At 38.5% G+C, this 17,618-nt stretch overlaps 1 pseudogene; it reads left to right on the plus strand.

Moving 5' to 3' along the window:
• Nucleotides 1-713: 713 nt before the first annotated feature.
• Nucleotides 714-12,548, plus strand: LOC115931424 (uncharacterized; annotated as a pseudogene).
• The last annotated feature ends 5,070 nt before the right edge of the window (nt 12,549-17,618 follow it).

Here is a 17,618-nt window from a genome sequence, read left to right on the forward strand (position 1 = left end):
GGTTTTTAGATTACTCAGCCACCATTCATCACCAGGAAAAAAGATGCAAAATGAATTTTATGTAAAGATTAACTTTTAGGTAACAGGATTATTTCATAAACTATTAGGAAAACTACATTATTAAGAAATAAGACTGATTTGAGTAAAAAAGAAAGAGTTTACTAGGCTAAGCCCCCACCATCAGATGCCAAAAAGAACCAATGTCATGGAAGAATATTATGACAAAAGGTGCTTTGCTCCAACACTAAACTGGCTCTGTCTGTGATTTGGGGCAGTTACCACACCTCCCTATACCTCAGCTTCCTCTTCTGTAAAATGGGAATAATAATAGCACCTGATAATCACTGTAAGAATGATATCACATAATGTTTGTAAAACACTCAGGACAGTACTTAGCACATAGAGAAGGAGATAAGTGTGAGTTATGATTGTTACTATCTCTATATGTGTCATCAGTGGGCAAAGAGTTGGGAACCAAAGGATGTGTTTTATTGGTCTTTCATTTGGCAATTCTTTCAAGGATTTTTTTTTAACCCAAGATTATGATTGAATAGATAGTTTACTTATTTCATGTCCTTCACTTTCAGCTCTATACAAGTATGCCCTTACTTAAGAATCCTCATTCTTCTCCTCTGGGATCTCCCAGTTTGCTAGAGCTATCTTTTCCTCTCCCCTCCTTTCTTTTTCAGTGAATTGATTGTTCCTCTTTGCCAATGGACAGCTCAGCATTTGAAATGCATGAAGATGCAACACAGAATAGTTTGTCTATGGGGACGATAAACACTATCTCTAGAACGGTAAGGTGGAGATTTATATCTTGTGATTAGTTCCCTCCAAGACCTTACACAGAGCTCAGGCAAGAACCCCTCTTTAGATCAGTTCTTCTTAAGTGACCCTCTTCAGAAAGATAGGCTCTCCTCTTATGAACATTTCTTGATTTGCCCCCTCTCATAAACTCTAAACTCACACCCATTTAGCTCTTTTTTAAATTTTATTTTATTATTATTATACTTTAAGTTTTAAGGTACATGTGCACAATGTGCAGGTTAGTTACATATGTGTACATGTGCCATGCTGGTATGCTGCACCCATTAACTCGTCATTTAGCATTAGGTATATCTCCTAATGCTATCCCTCCCCCCTCCCCCCACCCCACAACAGTCCCCAGAGTGTGATGTTCCCCTTCCTGTGTCCATGTGTTCTCATTGTTCAATTCCCACCTATGAGTGAGAACATGTGTTTGGTTTTTTGTCCTTGTGATAGTTTACTGAGAATGACGATTTCCAGTTTCATCCATGTCCCTACGAAGGACATGAACTCATCATTTTTCCTGGCTGCATAGTATTCCATGGTGTATATGTACCACATTTTCTTAATCCAGTCTATCATTGTTGGACATTTGGGTTGGTTCCAAGTCTTTGCTATTGTGAATAATGCCACAATAAACATACGTGTGCATGTGTCTTTATAGCAGCATGATTTATAGTCCTTTGGGTATATACCCAATAATGGGATGGCTGGGTCAAATGGTATTTCTAGTTCTAGATCCCTGAGGAATCGCCACACTGACTTCCACAATGGTTGAACTAGTTTACAGTCCCACCAACAGTGTAAAAGTGTTCCTATTTCTCCACATCCTCTCCAGCACGCATTGTTTCCTGACTTTTGAATGATTGCCATTCTAACTGGTGTGAGATGGTATCTCATTGTGGTTTTGATTTGCATTTCTCTGATGGCCAGTGATGGTGAGCATTTTTTCATGTGTTTTTTGGCTGCATAAATGTCTTCTTTTGAGAAGTGTCTGTTCCTATCCTTCGCCCACTTTTTGATGGGGTTGTTTGTTTTTTTCTTGTAAATTTGTTTGAGTTCATTGTAGATTCTGGATATTAGCCCTTTGTCAGATGAGTAGGTTGCCAAAATTTTCTCCCATTTTGTAGGTTGCCTGTTCACTCTGATGGTAGTTTCTTTTGCTGTGCAGAAGCTCTTTAGTTTAATTAGATCCCATTTGTCAATTTTGGCTTTTGTTGCCATTGCTTTTGGTGTTTTAGACATGAAGTCCTTGCCCATGCCTATGTCCTGAATGGTAATGCCTAGGTTTTCTTCTAGGGTTTTTATGGTTTTAGGTCTAACATTTACGTCTTCAATACATCTTGAAATAATTTTTGTATAAGGTGTAAGGATTAATACAATAACAAATATTGTTTTGTGAAACTTTTGTTTCAGTAGTGTGTATTTACATGTGTGTGTGTTTGTGCATGTATATCTGTACATGTACTGGATCACGGGGGAAATGTATTTCTTGATGTGAATGTGGTAAAAAAAAAAAAAGTTTGAGAAACACTGATCAAGGCCAGTGATTAAGGAAGAAATACTAATGTCTAGCAAAGCATTACTCTTAGATATACAAAGTTATATGCTATCATTTTCTTTTAAAAATGTAAATGTGACCTTACAGTTGTGTGTAAATGTAAGCTTTCCTTTGAGAATGCTGGATCATGAGTATTACATTTTAATGATCTGGTTTGGTGTTGTGCACTTATATAGTCCCAGCTACTTGGGAGGCTGAGGCAGGAGGATCTCTTGAGGCAGGAGTTTGAGGCCAGCCTAGGCAACACAGCAACACTTGATTTCTAAAACAAAAAAGAGAATTTAATGATCCTGAAATGATATGTAGTGATAGTACTTTGATTTAGTGGAATAACAGAGGAATCAGGAGAAATTCTTTCTACACCTACAATTACAGATAATAGTGTGGCTTTCCACAAGTCATTGCTCCACCCTGGGCTTCAATTTCCTCATCAGGAAAATGAGACATAGAAGCTAAGCTGGAATCTTTAGTATTCTTTACAATGCAGCATTTCGGTGTTTATATCTTGAGGCTAGTTCCCCTTAAGACCCTTAACACAGAGCTCAGGAAAAACTCTTTAAGCCAGCTATCATCTTAAGAAATGTAGTACCCGCTGCTCTGATCATGTCCTGATTTAACGTGAAATAATTAAAAGATACATTTTAAGTATACTTTAAAAAATAGCTCTTTTCATCATGTTTGTCAGTGAATTTTTAGTTGAAGTTAGTATAAAGAAAAATTTAAGAACCGAGAAAGGAGGCAATATTTCTAATGTGTCTTAAGTAGAGAATAATGGCTTTCTAATTTTCCCTAGGCAAAGAACAGGCTGTGGTCACGGGTGAGCATTTTCCTGGTGTGTCTCTTGGCCTGCATCATTACCACAGCAGTAGGAGTGCTCATGCTCTCCTTGGTCTATATTAGCAACTCATGCAGACATTCATTTCAAACCTGATGCCTGGCCTCTGCAAACGATGATTCCCATAGTATCAAAAGCTATTGATCCAGAATTTCAGTTTCTTAATCACTTACCTAAATCTAAAGTATGAATTACACACATTAGGAAAAATAATTATTCTTAATGGCAACTTTAAAACCACCTTCTCATTGTATGTTTACTAAGCTTTATTCTCTATTGGAAGGGATGAACTGTGAGCCAGGATGAAGGAAGGTGAGAGATAGAGAAGAGGGGAGAGTTGCGTTGTTGTTGACCTCAGACAGAAATGTTCTTCAGTAGACAGTTCCATGTCTGACTAGAGTAGAGAATTGCACGTGGACAAATGGAAATTCCCCTATTCTCTTGCCACCCTAGGTGTCTCTTTAAATGTCTAACAGGGTCTAGACTGATAGCACTGCATGTGTTACTATTGCCATTCCTGGACTCTTACAGACCTATTCCTCCTCTTCCTTTCTGGGACTCCAAAACTCACCTCACCACCATTGCCTTTTCCCTTTTGCCTCCTTCTTACTCTATAGGCCCCATGCTCTTAGGAGGTGGCCTCCATGCTTATGGTGGCTTGTTTATGGTTTTCCGGGTGTTTGACTTCCTTGATGGTACAATCCAGTGGGCCTGGTACAGGAACAATGTCAAAGACTATCTCAGCAATGAAGAAGAGGCCTTTGGCACCAGCTTGAACAGTCAGAGATCACAAATGACTCTGGGGACACTTAGGATAAAAAGCAATGGCCTCCAGGCCCTTCACTGGCACTTCAACGCCAGTGAACATGACTGTCTTGCTCAGGTATAACTAGTTTGCCCACACTCTCCTCTTAAGCATCTATGTTTTTTGTCCTGAGAGTATTATTTTAGTTGTTACAAAATCTGCTTAACTAAGAGATAGACAAACATGTAGGCTTTGGCTATATATTCAACTAGATTAGTTAGCAGTGCCTATAAGCATTAATCTGTTTGTTTAAATTATTTTTGGCATCACTTTGAACTCTTTTCTTCAGTATGAAATCATTTTTCACACACTATTGTTAAAATAAGATCACTGTTTGGTCCTCTGAGCCAAAGCTAAAACTGGCAGCTCTGATCTAATGATCAAAGAAACAGAAGCTTTTCTCTAAAGAAAATAACAGCAACCAGAATAACAAAGTAGTTTGCTGTGTTCAGTCAGTCTGGAGTCTCTGAGATCAGGCCAATTGGATGCCCTTTTGTGGTTCAGACTTTTCAGAATGTTCTTGAAGTCTAGTGAAATAGAGATAGCTGGAGGTAAAATGATTGTCCTTACTTGAATTTCAAATAATTCATTAATTCCCTAAAGTATTTATTGGTTTCCTTCTGCATTCCAGACACTGGGGAAGCAGTAGTGACTAAGCCCTCACAGAACTTTCGGAGTTTAGTCTTTCCCTGGTGATCTAGTTAAAGACACATAGCCAATTTTACGTGATGTTTTTGTTGTAGTTAATAAAGCCTTCTTTTTTATTCTTGGACAGTGCATTCAATTTTAGAATTTACAACAGAGAGAGAGATTAGAGTTTCCTTTATATGAGACCAAACTATTCTTTTTTTTCTTATAAGAGAACAGGAAGTCAGAGAGATTAGTTGGGTTTTCTAAAGATAAACTGTAGTCATTGGATTCACTGGGACAAAGCTCATGTTTTCTGACTTCTTGTCTTTTTCCACATAGACAAAATATGTGAAAGAGGATAATCTCTAAAACATTCATTTTCATGGTCTTGACTGAGCAGTGGCAGAGCAGTAGGAAAAAGAAAAGGCAGCTCAGTGGACTTTCCTGGGGGGAGACCCCTAAAAAGAAACTGCAAGCTAGGGAAATTGATCTGGAGCCTTCTCTAGTTGAAAATAGGCCCTGGGACCCAGCTCAACCTGAGAAGGTTGTTCCTGAGAGTTCATAATGTGAGCTATATGGAGTTGAATATTCTCTAGATACCCAGAAAATTGTGGGATTACTGTTTCTCACAATCAGGGTAAGAAACCAAGCAACAGGATGTGAAGAAGTCCATCTATTCCAGTCGTCCAGGGATATTGCTTCTGCTTCTGAGTGTCTTCGTGGAAGCTTTGGAAGGGACCCTGAGAGTATGGTGGGCAAGCTGACTGGTGTGCCTGGCTTCACCACAAAGATCACATTGACTCCCATGCTATCTCTGCTTTGTATCTGGAGTAATTGGTGCCCTGATATGAATAGGTACACATTGCTGCCGCTCCCTGCTTGTGGATGAAGAGAGAGCTCTTTAGAGGGCCACCTTTCCCCTGTATATTTAATACCCATCTGGATTCGAGTTATACATGTCTATGCAGACAGAACGAAAACTTCTTTTTCATCAGCCCCTGTGGCTGCTCCACTGTGTGACCATGAGTCTCTGGTAAAACAGAAATAATGGTATCTTCTCTGCCTACCTCACAGGGTAATACTGAGGAACAGATTAGAGAAAGAGAAAGTATAGAATTTTATAGAAGCAGAATCAAAATATGGGTTAGTATGAATAAAAAGTATAGACTTTGGAGCCAGACTGCTTAGGTCCAAATCTTGGCTTTTCCATTGATTAGCTGAGTAATCTTGGGAAAATATGTTCTCTCCATAGTTTTCTCTTTTGTAAAATAGGGATAATAATATTACCATGCTTCATAGGACTGATGTAAGGAATAATCAAGCTGAATCAAGTAAAGTGATCACATGAATACCTGACATATATTAAAGGCACTACATGTTAGCTGTTATTGTTAAAATTGTATGCACACTTTTTCTTATCTGGAAAGCACACACATATCTGTATATATACATACACACAAACACATACACTTGTACCTGTACAACCAACTAAGAACATGCACACATCCTCCCCAAGTGGCTTCAGTCTTTTTAAACTTTAAAATATGCAGTCTTTGTTTTTGTTTTGTTTTCTAAGACGGAGTTTCGCTCTTGTTGCCCAGGTTGGAGTGGAATGGCACGGTCTCCACTCACTGCAACTTCCGCCTCCCAGGTTCAAGTGATTCTCCTGCCTCAGCCTCCCAAGTAGCTGGGATTATAGGCATAAGCCACCACACCTGGCTAATTTTGTATTTGTAGTAGAGTCGAGGTTTCACCATGTTGGCCAGGCTGTTCTCGAACTCCTGACCTTAGGTGATCCACCTGCCTCAGCCTCCCAAAGTGTAAAACATGCAGTCTTAATAGGAGGTGATATTGCCCCCAAGGGGGCAACAACTTTTGAGGGAGACAAAAGTCTTACCCTTTTTATGTATAAAGAATAGATATGCATAGAGTATATAAACAATGGATTTATACGGTATACTGATCTACAGTATATGTACAGTATTAAAATTGCATAGGGTGGTAATAGAAAAAAAGTCTAAAAGCATACCTTAAAGGGAAAGTAATGAAAAGATGTTGAGAAACATTGCTCCAAAGTGATGTTGGTTATGTTTTTCTGCCTATATTTTAGGGAACAGCATAGTTTGGGGTGGTTGATGATGATGGTGAAGTAGTTACAAGCACAATGTTATAGCTGGCCAAGTAATCTTCTTCCCTAAAAATATACTATACTGGATAAAGAATGTGGGGAATGAAGATTGTTTTTTCTTGCTCTTCTTTTCCACACATGATGAACTTCAGACTTTGAATGTTGATGATGTATTTTTTTCTGTAACTGAGACATTGCTTCCAGGTAACTTAAAGTAGGTACCATATCTGAAAACACGTATCGCCCTGAAGGTATGTGTTATGTACCATATCTGAAAACACATATCACTCTGAAGTTATGACACAAAGAGAGCATGAGTATTTGTGTTTCTGGGGCAGCAGTCAGATAAGTCCAGGGAAAATTGACTAATAGGTATATATAATAAAAGTTGGATAATGGACTCAAAAGTACATCTTATATTCTTCCTAATGACAAAATCTTGTTGAAATTGAGTTGTTTTTTATTTCCTTTAATTTTAGTCTTCCATAGGAAACTATAATGTATTGGCAGAAAGATTATGATATAATTAACAGAAAACTTGCTGTAATTTGTATCTCTCAAGAGTCATAAACTCACCCATTCTTTCTATGGGAAGAAATTTGCTGCAGATAATGCAATCATGTTTTCAATGGTTGATTGAGGCTTCAATGTGGATTTAGGAACTAAACTTCTCTGGTATAGATAATTATATTAATGAAAAGACTGGATGCCTGTGAGAGTTCTCTTTTCATTTGTTTTTAAATGCTCAACTGGTTATATTGTATCATTGCCATTTCTTAGCTGTGAGGACCTAGGTAAATTCCTCAACCAACTTAGATTTGAATTCCATCATCTGTAAGATGGGGAGAATAATGCCACTGATGTTATAAGGTTGTTGTGAGGAAGAAGTGACATAATAAATGTAAAAGGCATAGAAAATTGCATGTTCTTGGTGAGGGCTGCATAAATGTTAATTATTATGATGATTGTATGAATTGCTAAGTTGCTAAGTAGGATGTTGGCTAATGGGGTTTCTTTTTCCTTTTTCTTTTGTAAGCATCAAAATGCCCTTACCTTTAGTGCACTCAGAATTTGTAACGGAATTATAATGGATTATGACAGCCACATTTTCATTTTAAAGCAAATGAAATGCACTATGTGTTAAGTGGATGTGGAAAGGTAATTTATCTCTAAACTTTTTTTTGGGGGGGGAGGGATTTACTTTTTAATGCAAAAAGAAGCAAATGGGAGGAATTTTTCATTAACATAAAATGACTCAGTCCTAATGGCTTTCTGGGCACAGTTGCTACAGAGAAAACCATGAAGATCCTGCAAGGTAGTTTCTGAGTTTAATGAGACAGAAAGATTCAAGATGTGCATGAAAAGAGGCTAAGAATATTTCAGAAGTGGTAAAGATGTTATCACCATGATGGAAGATCTGGAATGCTTGCTTAGGTTTTCAGTTTTGCATCCTCAGGTAATGCATAGTGAAAGGTGCCGCCCTTGGCAGAGTGTGAAATAAAAGATTGCCTCTCAGTGCAATGTGAATGTGGGTAGCTGGGGAGACATGGAGCATCAGTAGGGTGGCCATATTCCAGTTGGTCCAGGGTATCCCTGATGTATACTTGTTTTCTTGGCGAAATTATTGGTCACCGTCTTTAACTCTCCAGAAAACCTGGTTTGGATGATCAATTATATGGGCACCATAAGAAAAGACAAGCTGTGTAGCATGTTTCTCTAATGATTTGACTGTGGTTCTTCCGGAGTTTCATGGGTTTCCCTCGGGAAATCAACAATAGTATACACAGATGGAATGAGCTTAGCTCTAAGAAGCCTGTACCTTTCTCCATCTTGAAAGAAAGAACTAAAGCCAGACTGGAATTTATTCATTATGTCATCATAGCAAAAGTCTTGTTTTATGTTTTTAGAAGTGAAAGCTATAATAAATCGGAAAAGGGCATTGTGATTTTTCACAAATTATATTTCAAGGATTAGACTTTACTTTGTCATGTTTGTGTGTGAGCATTTGTGTACAAATATAGTCTTTAACCCTTTTAAGGAAGATTGTTAGGATGTTGCTATCCTAGAAGGATGATTTTTGCCAAGCAAGTGCAGAGGAAGGCATGGGGGTAGTGAAACACTGAAATGTAAATCTTCTACCTGTTGTGTTAGGGAACATCATTTGTAACCCTTAATTAGAACATGGCGATTGATGCCCTTTTTCATGATGCCTTACTCACTAATACATTTTAAGGAGCACTTACTTTAATATCTTTTGATTTTTGTGGGGCTAGGAGATTTTATGTGAAGGAGTGAAGGATGGCCTCTACCTTCCACTCTTACCCTTATAAGGAGTTCCTGTATAACCATGTGCTTTTATTCATCTGTTCTTCACTATTAATACTTATTCTTAATGAATATTTGATTGAATAATAAATTGGATTTTCTGATGGTATCCATATAATTGATCATCCAAATTAGGCTCTCTGGACAGTCAAAGGGGTGTGATCAATAATTTCACCAAGACAACAAGTGTACATTTTATTTGCTTAAAGTTAAATAGATAGCTTTTTCCTCCTTAGGTGGGGATTATTGGCACTCAGGGTACCATAGAATTCAACACTCACATTGGAGATGTGATATTTTTCACTATTGGAATCCAGCATTACATCAAGAGCACATGTGATTAGGATTTGCTTTTCATTCTTGCCTACAACCCTGAAGACCGGGTGAGAATAAGCCAGCTTGAGAGAGATTGCCAAGTATCAGTGTTCTGCACAATATTCTGCTAAGCAATGTGTCTGGACCAAAGGGAGCCCTCAGTAAATGTGTATTAAATGAATGAATAAATAAACTGGATGAATCAACATGTGACCAGGAGAATCAAATAGTCTTCTCATCTGTTTATAAAGGGATCCAATATATCACATTCTCTCTTAATGCTCCAAATTTTGAGCCCTGAAAGAAAGATCAAAAAGTCAATATATAGAGATCCAAATCACTTTTATTAGTAATAAATCAGGTATTAGAGAATATACTAATACTGTGGGCAGGTGGGTTTCCTAATAGTGGTACCCAGAATTGGATAGGCCTCCCCGTGTTGAGGCAGGTCTTTGTATACCTTATGGCATAAAGTAAAAGTGCATGCTCTTGGAAGGTTTGCCAGCTCCCAAGCAAAAAGAGGGAGGAGATGAAGTGAGCATGCCCAACTTATTGTTTTCAAGTATACTTGAGGGGGAAAGGGTGGGGAGAGAAAAAAAAAGGAGAGAGAGAAATGGAGTTTATTCTATATGAAGAGAAACTTCAGGAGTAGTGAAGTAGCATTTCTTCCCTTTCATTCTTTGAGAAATCTATGATGACCTGTGTATACAAAACATAGACTAAGATAAATTGTTCACTGCATTAAATAATTATTTGCTTAAAAAAAATTCACCCCTGGGTTCCTTGATGAGATGAAACGATGGGTTTGAGAGACAGAGATACATTGTGGAACTTAGATTTTAAAAATTCTTAGGACTAGGTTGCCTTTTGAGACTGGGTGGGAAGTAAAACAGTCTGATTGGGCACCCCTGGGGTGAGTCCGGGAACAGACAGGCATTTCTCTTGGCTGTGGTTCTTCCTACAAGGAGACCCAACAAGGCCTCCACGGAGAAGCACAGATGAATTCTGCAGTCTCCTCAACAGGGCCTAAGCCCAAAGGTGGATCTGATTCTGGTGACACTCATTTCCCAGGATGACCCCCTCCATTCTTTGAGGGAGACTGGCAAATTCTAGCACCTGGGTCTCAAAACCTTCCTGGGCCTACCTGGCGAGAGGTTTATGGAGAGCTATATGAGAAAGAGTGGAAGTTGGCTGTAGATGTTATTGGCAGGGGGTGGCAGGGAAGAAGGATTCTGGTGACCCCGAATTTCGGTGTGGGTCTCACTGCTACTGCCACCATCTTGGCCATCATTCTCAATAGTCATTGTAAGAACAAATCATAAAGCAAAATCAGATCAAATAAAATATAAGTAGGAAAATGAGGGAAAACTCAAATTAAAGATAGCAAGTTAAAGTTTCAAAAGCGAAGAATAAGAAAAGAGAATAGAAAAATCATTAGAATTAAAATGTTATATATGTGCAAAATATGACAAAGGTAAAATGTTAAAAATCAAAATTAATATGGAGGCAAAATAAACAAGATTTAATGTGACACGAAAGGCTAATACCAACAAGTTAAAGCTCAAAATTATAAAAGATAAAAATGACAACTGAAAACCATTAAATACAAATCCCAAATTAGAGAGTACAAAACTTTTAAAAAGAGAATAGAAATATGGAGTTTTTAAATGAAAGGAAACAGGAATCGACTTACAACAGGAAAGAAATAATCAGAATTTGGGAGGCAGAAGGAAGTTTTTCACTCCTCACCTACCCTCAGGAATACCTGATTTGCATCTTGATGGAGGATAGTCCCCCAGCCCCCAACCCCCATCAGAGTAAGTGATGGGAAGTGCTTCTGATGGGGATGTGTTTTGTATCGGGAGTGTGAAGGGAAAAAGGAGGGAGGGAGGATAGACAGGCAGAGAGAGGGAGGGAACATATACCCAGAGAGAAGCACAGAGAGAGTCACACACATACAGAGGGACAGAGACACACAGAGAGAGATACATGGAGAGATGCACAGAGAGGAAGAGACATACATACACACACAGACATACAGCCCCCAATAAAGAGAAAGACACAGAGAAACAGACATGAAAAGGGAGTGACACAAAGAGAAAGAAACAACACAGCCATACACAAATAGGAGACACACAGACATGCACACAAAGAGGGACAGAGACCCGTAGAGAGGCAGAGAGATAGAAGGAAAGACACACAGACACACACATGCCCACATACAGACAGACCTATACACAGGAGAAAGAAAGACAGACACACAAAAGGACAGACATACATAAAGACAAATGCACACAAACATAGGCACACATGCAGACAAGACAGAGATTCAGAGGCAGATGTGCACAGACATGTGCACACATAGACACAGGAAAGAAACACTCAGTGAGAAAGGTAGATGCACATGCGTGCACACACACACTCACACACCAGAAATTGAGAGGCAGAGTGAGAAAGAGAGATAATGTCAGAGAGGAGTGGGGGGAAGAAAGAGAAGGACAGCAACAGCCATATAGGGGACAAAGGCAGACAGAGCATCAGACCCAGCCCACTGGACATCCAGGCCCGGCAGACTGTGATTACTGGCCCCAGCAGAGAGAGGCCATCAGCCTCTGGCTGCAGAGCACCAGGACCAATTACTTGGCAGCCTCTGGGCATGGAGTTCTGAGAAGCCCTTTTGTCTCTAGGTCCTGTCATGGGAAGACAGATGGTCCTGCTCCATCCTTAAGGAGAATCACCTACCCCGTAGGACAGAGGTCCCTTCTAAAGAAAGTTTCAGATGCTTCAGTCCCTCTAGTTATCAGACTCTCCCTACCTCTCAGAGTTGAAAAGGTGAGCTCCCCATGGCAAGGCAAAACTGGTACACAAGGTGACCATTTGCAGGAGGTCATAGCTGTGCAGGTAGCCAAGTACCGTGCAGTATTGCAAATGCCTTGACAGTTGTAAGACCTCTGCAGGGATCTGGGTAGTTAGATGCTGACATATCTTCTTTTGGTTTACACTATCAGCTGCAAACCCTTGACATGGACAATTATATCTAGGATACAGCAGACCCCCTCTTGGCCCAGCTTTCTTCAGGAAGCAAAGTGAATTTAACAAGAGCCCCCAGTTTAAGGAGCACCAGGTAATCAACCTGCCTTAGAGTTGCTGATGAGTTCCTATCTATTCTTCCTTCCCATTTATTGTTATTGCTGTTAAAGAAGGACCACTTGGTTAATGAACTTGGAGCTCTTTACAAAGTGGAAGTGGGAAAGCAGGTTCAAAGCAGCCTGAGGGGCTCAGTTAACTTCGTGCTAAGGGAAAGTTTCAGTACACTTTGTAGATGAGCAGATCTATGTAGGAGACCCAATAAATTAAATTAATAGATTTTTATATGGATTTTAGCATGTGTGTATATAGTTGTTTACTTTCCTTTTATTACTTCAAATTTATTACTCCAAATGTAAGTCCATTCTTGTTATGTTCATCAGTAAAACTTAATACATTGCAAGTATTTTTGTTAATAATCTTTGTGAAAGGAAGTAAAGAGGTTAGCCTACATATATACACATTAAGGCACTGGAACCCAGAAACTCAAACCTCCTCTGCAGAGTTTATAAAGAACCCTAGACTAGCAATTCTCAATCCTTTTCTTGGCACGAGATACTTTTAATAATGCCAACATTTTCAAGGACTCATTAATACTTATTTTATATTAGCTAAGAAAATATTTAATGATAAACTGATTATAAATTCAATACCATCTTTAAATGTATTTGGATTTTATTAATCATACCATCATCTATTTGTACTTGACAAATAGTCATCCCTGTGTTTGAGAAGCATATGGTTTGTCTATTGGCAGTGCTGCCTGTAAATGTGAATTCAAGGATACCTTATTATGATCGGAAGCTGGTGGTTTTCAAGTTGGGGGATACTGTCTTAAGTAAAAAATAATTTGATTAGACCTAATCTGCACTTCATTTTTGTTTGCAATTTATTTTATTTATTTATTTTTTTGAGACAGAGCCTAACCCTCTTGCCCAGGCTGGAGTGCTGTGGCCTGAACTCACCTCACTGCAACCTCCGCCTCCCAGGTTCAAGCGATTTTCACGCCTCGGCCTCCCAAGTAGCTGGGATTACAGGCATACGCCACCATGCCCAGCTAATTTTTATATTTTTAGTGGAGTTGGGATTTTGCTATGTTGGCCAGGCTGGTCACGAACTCCTGACCTCAAGTGATCCACCCACCGTGGCTTCCCAAAGTGCTGAGATTACAGGTGTGAACCACTGCACCTGGACTTGTTTGCAATTTATTTCAACAGGTATTTGGTACCCTTGCAGTATACTGGGTACCACCATAGTTTTGGGCTACTCTATATAAAATTTTAAAGTAGGTATAGCTCGGTTTTAATGCCTTTCCAACCCCTTTCAGTCATTGCCTTGATATCTAGTGGGATATTTAAAAAGATATTTTAGGCTGTTTGTTCCTAGGCTACAAAGAATCTGTGTCTATCTATCTATCTGTCTGTCTGTCTGTCTGTCTGTCTGTCTGTCTATCTATCTATCTAATCTATCCATCCATCCATCCATCCATCCATCCATCCATCCATCCATCCATCCATCCATCCTTCCATCCATTGACCCATCTATCTCTGTCTCTGAATGGTTACTTCTCTTGACTACAAGTACAGAATGTAGTGAAAATCAGGAATGGCTCACTTTTTGCAGCAGGAGGTGGCCACTTCCATAATGTACTTTAGGAACAGGACAACCTCTCCCTGCCCTTGACTATTTGTTTATCTAGCTATTCATTTACTAAACATTTACAAGCAATGACTATAAGTGAAGCATTATGTTAGATGTTAGGGATATAAAATTGACTGTTAAATGATCTTTGCCCTGAAATAGCTTTCAGCCTATTGAAAGACACAGTAAAAACAGTGATACATTGTAATAGTGCTATGATAAGTATACATTGTAATAAGTGATATATATGTATATACACACATACAAAGGATATATCTGTACATGCATACCTAAATGAGACACCACACCCAGCTATGGGGTGTGAGGTAGACGGTGTCAAGAAGTTTTCCTGGAGTCTCTCTGAATGAAGATTAAGAGTTAGCCAAAGCATGAAGAGGAAGAGGGAATGTATGTGTGTGAAGGCTGCTCCACGGTGAAGGTTGAAGGAGCCAATCATGCCAGGCATGGAAGTGTGAGAAAGCAGTTCACTGTGGCTGGAAAGGAAAGGCCCAGTGGTGAGAGGTGAGGGTGGAGGAGAAGGGAGGAATCAAGTTGGAAAAGACCTGTTATCCCTTAGATCCACCTTATTGTGAATTTAGCTTATTCTCCTTTTCTGGGAGAGCTAGACAATCTGAGAGACTGGCAGCAATGGGAAGTTTGTGGTGGTGTTGGTGTTTTAAAGAGATTTTGTAGCGAATGTTCACAATCCAGGAGGAGGAGTGTAGTTGAGAAACACAGTGAAAAGCATAGGGCAATGGGTATACGGAAGAGGATGTCCACATAGAAAATAATCACAAAATTTAAATGATAATGTATGCAGTTTATCTACTAGTTTTATTTTACCTTGGGTTTTAAAAAATATGTTATAAACCAGTTCATAATTCATTCTCTTTTATCAGGAAATATTGTATCAGATTATAGTGTGGTCATTTAATAAAGATTTTTGCCTCTGTATATTATTTTGTCATTGTAATTTTGAATAAAATCTGTTCTAATAGGTTTGTGCATTTGAGGCATTATTGGATTCCTTTTAGGCATTCTTCAAATATGATTTATCATTACCTAAAGAAAATATGGGCCGGTCGCTGTGGCTTATGCCTGTAATCCCAGCACTTTGGGAGGCCGAGGGGGCAGATCACCTGAGGTCAGGAGTTTGAGACCAGCCTGACTGACATGGTGAAACCCTGTCTCTACTAAAAATACAAACATTAGCTGGGCGTGATGGTGCACGCCTGTAATCCCAGCTATTTGGGAGGCTGAGGCATGAGAATTGCTTGAAGCTGGGAGGTGGAGGTTGCAGTGAGCCGAGATTGTGCCACTGCACTTCAGCCTGGGTGACAGAGTGAGACTCTGTCTCAAAAAAAAAAAAGAAAAGAAAAGAAAAAAATATATATATATATTATAGTGCAGGAACTTTCTGTATTTTCTGATAGTAATATACTTGAAGTCTGATTTAGAAACTTAATCCACCATGAAATTAAAAAAGAAAAATCTTAAAAATAAGAATAACCTAATAAAACATCCCTCTGAAATATTTTTGGTATATTATTTTACAGTGGGAATGCATTCTTTCATTTCATGAATTTTGTTTTATTTTTCCCTTTCTTGGGATGGTATCTATTTCTTCATACTACTTTATTATTCAGGGTAAGTTTGTCTATTACCCTGTAAGTGCTTTTAGGGGTTTTGGTGTATCTACTTCATTTATTAAAAAATCACTGTATTGAAGTGTGAATTGCTCAATCAGATTGATATTTGTTATAATGTAGATAAATAGACTTTTAACAGAAAATCTCCTTTAAAACTGAATTCACCCTAACAACTTTATACACACATTCTATGATATAGCCACACTTGATGAATTTGAAATGGCATAAATTATAGTACATGAAATATACTTGGATGTTGAAAAAGATTTTTAAAAAGAATTTTCTTTTTAGCAGCAGCTTTGACTGAGTGGAATGAATTTAATCTGAATAGAGGAACTACAGGTTAGGTAAAGAACCACTGCACGCTCCTTATTTCTTCTAAATAATGGAAAGTGGTTATAAAAGTTTCTTTGTTCATAGTCTCATCCTTACCTATGGATGGAGGAGTCACTGGGCTGCTTTTTATCACCCAAATGATCTAAGGAAAGGAAAATAGTTACTGTTACTATATAACTTGATTCTCAACTACCGTAATTTATCGATGGTCAAAAATGAGCCAGCAGTATATTATTGCTTAAAAAACTAAAAAAGAAAGAAAGAAAAAGTTACAGTGATTTTGTGTTAGAATTTACAAGTGATGTCTCCTCCATATTATCCACTAATCATAAAATTATGAAACTGCTATATTTACTTTGGATCACTGTTCCTCTGGGGAAAAAAAAAAAACAGGAAGAAACTGGAGAGTTCAGAAAATAATAGTGATGGCTAAAGAAATGGGAAACTATTTTCATTATGTAATTAAGTAGAAACTATTTAGAGGAAAGCAGTTAAGGGATACCTTTGAATCAGAGAATTGTAGAGCTGGTAGAAGCCATGTAACATCTGGTCCCATTACTTTAACTTGCAGAAATGGTAACTGAGGCCTGAGAAGTCTAAATTGCCCAGGCAGCAAGTAAGATATTTGAGACCAAAGTTCAGGTCTTCCCACCTCCACCCCATAGTATTTTGGGGCTAGTGTCTTCAAGTGTGTGAAAGATTGCTTCACAGGAAGCGGAAGTCTGTATTAGCAAATACACCATCTTCAAGTGGGAGAGACAGCTTCTATTACCTACAAATCAGCCAGCCCCAGTACCAGCACTGCTGCTCCTTTGCAGGGCTTCCCACACGCGGGGGTGCTTGGGTTCCAGAGGCTTCCGTGAAGAGGTGGCCAGAGCCTCCTGAGAAAACAGTTCACTATTCCTGTCTAGCCAAGCACTCAATGCTTGCTATTTTTATTTTTATTTAAAAATTTCAATGTAGTAAAATATATATAACGTGAACTTTATCATTTTAACCATTTTTAGATGTTCAATTCATTGGCATTATGTACATTCATGATATTATGTAACCATCACCACCGTCCATTTCTAGAACTTTTTCATTATTCCAAATAGAAATTCTATACCCAGTAAACAACTCCTCATTCTCCCCTGCCCCATCCTTGGTAACTTGTATTCTGCTTTCTGTTATTATGAATTTGCCTATTCTAGGTACCTCATATAAGTGGAATCATACAATATTACTCAGTTTGTTTTTATTAAGTTCTTGCTAGTTTAAAAAATTGCGCCTTTACTATATGCTTAACATCGTGCTAGGATTCTATGAGAGATGTAGCATGTGTCCTTGGAGAATTTACAATTTAAATGTTTTGTATTCAGTTCTGTATTTCATTTCCCTCCCTACCCCTGCCCTGGATAAACCCAGCCCTTTGCACGTCATGAGCATCAAAAAGAATGTTTGTTCATTTAGACTTTGTTAGGGAGTTTGCACTAACAGATATGAAAGAAATTAAACAG

The sequence above is a fragment of the Gorilla gorilla genome, chromosome 17, assembly GCF_029281585.2.
Source record: "Gorilla gorilla gorilla isolate KB3781 chromosome 17, NHGRI_mGorGor1-v2.1_pri, whole genome shotgun sequence".
Taxonomy (NCBI): Eukaryota; Metazoa; Chordata; class Mammalia; order Primates; family Hominidae; genus Gorilla; species Gorilla gorilla.